This window comes from Rana temporaria, chromosome 4 (assembly GCF_905171775.1).
Source record: "Rana temporaria chromosome 4, aRanTem1.1, whole genome shotgun sequence".
Lineage (NCBI taxonomy): Eukaryota > Metazoa > Chordata > Amphibia > Anura > Ranidae > Rana > Rana temporaria.
This window is the reverse complement of record NC_053492.1, coordinates 471,747,648-471,754,889: the sequence shown is the minus strand read 5'-3', so window position 1 is coordinate 471,754,889 and position 7,242 is coordinate 471,747,648. Positions and strand designations below refer to the sequence as shown.

The 7,242-nt window shown below is 49.5% G+C and overlaps 1 long non-coding RNA gene across 2 annotated transcripts; it reads left to right on the top strand.

Annotated features, from left to right (window-relative positions):
- Positions 1 to 2,538: 2,538 nt before the first annotated feature.
- On the top strand, positions 2,539 to 3,631 carry LOC120935476. Of its 2 annotated transcripts, XR_005748508.1 has the most exons (3): positions 2,539 to 2,647; positions 2,752 to 2,866; positions 3,498 to 3,631. It is a non-coding gene; the product is annotated as an uncharacterized LOC120935476 (long non-coding RNA). The 2 variants fall into 2 exon arrangements; XR_005748509.1 differs by lacking the exon at positions 3,498 to 3,631 and having other exon boundaries at positions 2,752 to 3,449.
- Positions 3,632 to 7,242: the final 3,611 nt, after the last annotated feature.

Sequence of the window (7,242 nt, the reverse complement as noted above, 5' to 3'; positions counted from 1 at the left end):
CCCACTTGTACAATCTGAATGGATTTGAGCAGACAGACGTAGAGTCAGGGTGATGTCCCCGGGACTTTCTGCTCTGGAATGGATCATGTGGCGCGGTGAGAAGTCGGATTATTGCTGACAGAATAGCCGGATGAGCCGAGACAGGTAAAGTGGGAATTTTATGGTCCCGTCTCTCCGCTGACCCTCTCGGGGGCGATGGAAATGTCAGAAATCTTTATGTGGAACAATAAAACGTTCTCTTTTCTGACATGGAAACAATTTCTTCCTTTTATCTCCTCATGTGGACAAACTCCGAGTGCCAAATCTGCAGATATTGATCCTAGGGAGGAGGTGAGGTTTTCAACATCCGCCGTCCCAGGGGTCCTCCAGGCCCCCGTCTTGGAGGAAAACGCAGCAGGGAGGGCCACCGACTAATATGACCGCATTTTATAGCTGCCAAAAAAATACGGGCGATCGGAAAACAAAGTTGTGATGGGCAATTCTTACTGCCAGTTTTGGCAACGTCCTAGACAGCGTTATACAGAGATGCTAAATCAGAAAATAGATCAGCCCGGATTCACGTAGAAGCGCGCATCTTTGTGCGGGCGTAACGTATCCTATTTACGTTACGCCTCCGCAACTTTGACAGGCAAGTGCAGTATTCTCTAAGCAAAGTTGCGGCGGCGTAGCGTAAACAGGCCGGCGTAAGCCCACCTAATTCAAATGTGGAAGATGTGGGCGTGTATTATGTAAATGTATGGTGACCCCACGTAAATGACGCTTTCTCCGAACGGCCCATGCGCCGTCCGTGAAAGTATCCCAGTGCGCATTCCCCAAATTAACCCGCAAAAAGCCAATGCTTTCGACGTGAACGTAAATTACGCACAGCCCTATTCGCTAACGACTTAGGCCCCCGTACACACGAGAGGATCTATCCGCTGGAATTGATCCGCGGACCGGCTCCAGTGGATAGATCCCCTGGTGTGTACAACCCATGAAGACATGCTTTCAAATCTATCCGCTTGAATCCATCCCAACGGATTGATCCGCTGGTCTGTACAGACTCACCGGATCAATCCGTCCGAATGGATTCCCCGCATGCATCGTAATGATTCGACGCATGCGTGGAATTCCTTATATGACCGCGTCGCGCACGTCGCCGCGTCATCATCGCGGCGAAGGCGCGACATCGCGCGGATTTCGATCCGATGGTGAGTACACTCCATCGGATCCAAATCCGCGGAAATCCTCGAGAGGATTTATCCGCGGAAACGGTCCGTTGGACCGTATCCGCGGATAAATCCTCTCGTGTGTACTAGGCCTTACGCAAACGACGTAAAATTCGACGCTGGCCCGACGTCCATACTTAACATTGGTACGCCTCATCTACGCCTCATACAGCAGGGGTAACTTTACGCTGGAAAAAGCCTAACGTAAACGGCGTATCTGTACTGCGTCAGCCGGGCGTACGTTCGTGAATTGGCGTATCTAGCTGATTTACATATTTCTAGGCGTAAATCAGCGTACACGCCCCTAGCGGCCAGCGTAAATATGCAGTTAAGTTACGACGGCGTAGGAGACTTACGCTGGTTGTATCTTAGAGAAATTTTGGCGTATCTGATTCTTTGAATCAGGCGCCAAGATACGACGACTCAGAGATACGACGGCGTATCTCCTACGTGAATCCGTCCATTTGGTATATTAATTTCTTACACGATACAAATGTACTTTGCATCTGTTTCTGATGCGGAGCATTTACCCAAATATGATCGCACAGCAATCTGCATTTAACATATACTTTAATAATATTTTTTCAGATTTTTACCACCCCCCATGGACGTCCATTTTTTGGATTCCGGGCCTGGACCGTCACCACATCCGCATCCCTCCATCATCATCTTTCCCCTGGGGGCTCCATGGGTGCACATGGTTCGGTAGCCAGCAGGAGATTTTTCCTTCCCTGGGCCTCACGGCAGGCGGGGACTCTGCACATATCCGGGCTGGCCCCGGTTCTTGTGCTTTTTCTCTGGTGGCCTTCTTCCCGCTGGCCACTGGGGGGAGTTTCTGCGCCTGCCGGCGGCGTCCCAGGTCCCTAGCGGCCAGCACGCGCCCTTGCCAAGCGCGCGGGGTCGCGATGGCGTCATGGCGCCGACGCCTCGCGTGACCGCGCGCGGCTCACACTTCCTGCGTGCCTGCGCATTGCCGTCCATGGACGAGGAGGATGGAGTTGGTACACCGGGGACCTAACAGTCCCTTCTGGAACGCCGGGAAGGCCACCACTTGCCGCCTCATGGCGGCCTGGGCGCGCTGTATTGCTGCGTGCACGGTGGGTGGGGGGGCGGTGGTTTGGCCATGTGGGGGGGGTGGGTGTGGCGTTCCCGTGGATGGGGGGGTTCCCTGTGTGTGGGGGGGGGGGTGTGTGTGGTGGGGGGGATCTTCGGCGATGTTTACACCTGCCCCAGCGGTGGGTGTGGTTCCCGGGCAGGGTTGGGTCCATCCGGGCCCACCCCCTACTGCATCATAGGGTGGGGTTGCTACAGGTGCAGAGGGAGTGCACTCCCTCACCTGTTCAAGATATACCTTATATAAGCAGCCAGCCTCATTGGGACAAATCCAGATCCCACGGCGACTGTGTTTGGTGGTTATGACAGATTTTGGCTGCAGGAAGGTAAGTGGGAGCCTTGGCTCTCTTTTCCATTTCCTGCAAACCTGCCATCCACCCCGGTATCCCTATTATTATCTTACTTTTCTACTTTGTTTACTTTTCAACAGACGTCAGCACCTCCTTCAATAGGTGTCTCAACATCCCTCCTTAACAGGAAGGCTACAGCTTCAACCATTTTACCATCCGACCATCTTACCTCTGTGAGCTTTACAGATCGCACAGGTATTTTTTCACCTTTTCATTTGTTTCCATACTAGCCCCTTTCCCTTGCAGTTTCTTTTCCCACCTTCCTCTTATTCACCTGTTTTCATGATTTCATTCACATGCACACACACCCATAGATCACTCATACACTTATAGTCACAGGATTATTATCAGCTTTTTTTTTTTTTTTTCATTTGTATTCCTCTTTCTTCTCTTTTTCACTGTAACATTCCCCATATTTCCTGTTCCCCTTTCATTTCTTTTCTCCCCTTGTTGTTTTCCATTTTTCTTTGCTTTCCCACCTCACACTGCTGCTCTACCACATCCCTTTTATATACACTTCCACATTTTTCACTAGACCACACACTGCATTCTTCATTGTTATTCAGTCACTTACACACCTTCTTTGCTTTATGTACTTTTACCAGGCTCATTATTTTTGGTTTGTTTTCACTCTTTGTCCTATTGTTGTTTTGTTGTTTCCCCTCATTCCCACATCTCTTTTTCTCCCCTGTGCATCTCCCTCACGCAATTTCCATGCCTACACATCAGGCTTCTTGTTCAGCCTGGCGTGTACTCATATATTTACCATTTTTATTTTCTAGACATGCTTCCTAGTCTTATACATATACCTGTATTTACATTACAGGGTCTTCACCGCAACCTTAGGAGGGGAGCGCTCCCCCGCACCCCAACTTACCCATCCCGGTGTACATGGTGGTGTCGGGCCCCCCTGTGACTCAGCCAGGCGCGTGTGCTCGTCCCCACCTGCTTGGCCTTGATCCGCCATCCCCGTTGCCCCCCCCCCCCTGTGCTCCTTCCCCGCCTCGGTTTGCCCTCCTTCCCCCCCCCCCCTTTTTGCCTCCCGCCCCCCCCCCTCCGGCCTGCCTCGGGGCGCGGCTTTGGCACGCTATCTGGTGACCTCTCGTAGGCCCGGGCGGTACCTCTCTTGGTGGTGCACCTGAATTCGGAGTCCTTTTCTACACTGACCCAGGGGAGCTCCTCTCCCCTTTTTCCACCCCTCTGGTACCCCCCGGGGGAGTTTGATGGTGCGGCAGTGGTTCATCTGGTCCGGGTCTACGCCTTCCATTGGACGTCTTGGGTGAGTGGCAGTGGGATTTTTTACACTAGTCCACTTTTGTAGGAGGTTTACCCGCATCCTGCCATCTACCTATATGGCTGTGGGTGGCGGGCCCTCTTTGTGTTCTTCTGTTTATTATGTCCCACTTATCTATATGTATCTCTCTTTGTATGTATTTTCTTTGTTACAGAACCTATGGCAGCGTCTAACTAATACTCCCCTGAAGAAGACCGCTACTTATAAAAGGTCGAAACGCGTAGGGGTGTTTTTCGCCCATAGTATTTGTATACTTACAGTACTGTTATGCTATGTCTGTACTTGTTCTACCTTGTGTTTTTATTTGCCATGTATGACTTATGTTTTTTACCAAGCTCATATCTTGAGTCCCTACTGTTTGGGGCTTTTTCCGTACAACATATTTAAATAAATTTATACTTTTATATATTTTTTGGTACGTTTCTATTCCTTGCTGCAGCACAAAGCCCCTAGGGGTAATTTTCTCTTTTCTCTTTCTTCCTACGTGAATCCGGGCCATCATGTTTTGGGGGGTTTAGGGCCCCAGTTGTAGCTTGCGGCTGGAGAAAGGAGTGATGAAACTTTCTTTGGCAGCAACCCCCCCCCCCCCCCGGCTCTCGGCAGGAGAGATGAGATATATGACCCGGCAACACTACGCACCCCCCCCATCCCCGGTTCTCAGCGGCGCTTGGCTCTAGAGCGGAGAGTTGAGATGATACGAAAACCCTCTCAATGTCAGCACCCCCCCCCCCACAGTTCTCAATGTCATTATCAGCAGCAAAAGGCCCCCCCGGGTCTCAATGTAATTTTCGCCACACCCGGTTCTCTGTTCCAGGCAGGGGGCCCATGCCTGAAGCTGTGTAAGGGGCCCCAAAATTTCTGATGGCGGCCCTGGGGAAATCGATCAATCCTTATGTGCTGACGTCCGATCTCATTTCTTAAGGCCAGAAAATGCAAGGACATTACAAATACCCCCCAAATGACCTATTTTTGGAAAGAAGACAGTCCAAGGTATTTGGTAAGAGGCATAGCGATTTATTTTTTTATATATTTTTATTTTTTACAAAAAAAAATTCATACAGTGACCAGAGCAATACAGTTTTGCCACAATAACACTTTACTACTCTGGGTAGGTGATCAGGATTTTTTTTTTTTTTTTTTTTTTTTACACACTGATTGTACAATGAGGGAAAAAAGTATTTGACTCCCTGCTGATTTTGTATGCTTGGACACTGACAAAGAAATGATCAGTCTATAATTTTAATAGTCGGTTTATTTTACAATGAAAGACAGAAAAACAACAAAAAAAGTTATAAATTGATCTGCATTTTAATAAGTGAAATATTTGACCCCTTCGCAAAACATGACTTAGTACTTGGTGGATAAACTCTTGTTGGCAATCACAGAGGTCAGACGTTTCTTGGAGTTGGCCTCCAGGTTCGCACACATCTCAGGAGGGATTTTGTCCTCTTTGCAGATCCTCTCCAAGTCATTAAGGTTTCCAGGCTGACGTTTGGTAACTCAAACCTTCAGTTCCCTCCACGTATTTTCTATGGAATTAAGGTCTGGAGACTGGCTTGGACACTCCAGGACCTTAATGTGCTTCTTCTTGAGCCACTCCTTTGTTGCCTTGGCCGTGTGTTTTGGGTCATTGTCATGCTTGAATTTCCATCCATGACCCATATTCAATGCCCTGGCTGAGGGAAGGAGGTTCTCACCCAAGATTTGATGGTACATGGCCCCATCCATCGTCCCTTTGATGCAGTGAAGTTGTCCTGTCCCCTTAGCAGAAAAACACCCCCAAAGCACAATGTTTCCCCCTCCATGTAAGACGGTGGGGGATGGTGTTCTCCATGTATGACGGTTGGGGGATGGTGTTCTCCATGTATGACGGTTGGGGGATGGTGTTCTCCATGTATGACGGTTGGGGGATGGTGTTCTCCATGTATGACGGTTGGGGGATGGTGTTCTCCATGTAAGACTGGAATGAGCTACAAGACCATAGCAAAGGAGCTTGGTGAGAGGAGACAACAGTTGGTGCGATTATTCGCAAATTTGAGAAAACACAAAATAAGTGTCACTCTCCTTGGTCTGGGGCTCCATGGAAGATCTCACCTTGTGGAGTTCCAATGATCATGAGAACGGTGAGGAATCCGCCCAGAACTACCCGGGAGAATCTTGTCACTGATCTCAGCTGGGACCATCGTCACCAAGAAAACAATCGGTAACACACAACACCGGGAAGGACTGAAATCCTGCAGCATCCGCAAGGTCCCCCCGCTCAGGAAATCACATGTACAGGACTGTATGAAGTTTTCTAATGAACATCTGAATGATTCAGAGGAGAACTGAGGGAAAGTGCTGTGGTCGGATGAGACCAAAATCAAGCTCTTTGGCATCAACTCAACTCGGCGTGTTTGGAGAAGGAGGAATGCTGCCTATGACCTCAAGAACACCATCCCCCACCGTCATACATGGAGAACACCATCCCCCACCGTCATACATGGAGAACACCATCCCCCACTGTCATCCATTGAGAACACCATCCCCCACCGTCATACATGGAGAACATCATCCCCCACCGTCATACACGGAGAACACCATCCCCCACCGTCATACATGGAGAACACCATCCCCCACCGTCATACATGAAGAACACCATCCCCCACCGTCATACATGGAGAACACCATCCCCCACCGTCATACATGGAGAACACCATCCCCCACCGTCATACATGGAGAACACCATCCCCCACCGTCATACATGGAGAACACCATCCCCCCACCGTCATACATGGAGAACACCATCCCCCCACCGTCATACATGGAGAACACCATCCCCCCACCGTCATACATGGAGAACACCATCCCCCAACCATCATACATGGAGAACACCATCCCCACCGTCATACATGGAGAACACCATCCCCCACCGTCATACATGGAGAACACCATCCCCCATCGTCATACATGAAGGTGGAAACATTATGATTTGGGGGGGTTTTTCTGGTAAGGGGACAGGACAACTTCACCACATCACCACACCACATCATTTTGCACGTGGACGGGGCCACGTGCAAAAAAAACCCACAAAAACTGCTCAGGCAGAGAAAGGGTTAACGCAATGCTACTGACAGACTGCATTTTATATGTCTTTTTTTCCCCTAGAAAATTAAAAATGTTATTGAACCTTATTAAGGATCTGTGGCAGATTGGATTTAAGGAACCCCCTTCCCAGGACTTTATGAGCCCCATAACTTGTACAGCCAGCTGGGTAATGAGAAGAGTTGCCCATCTT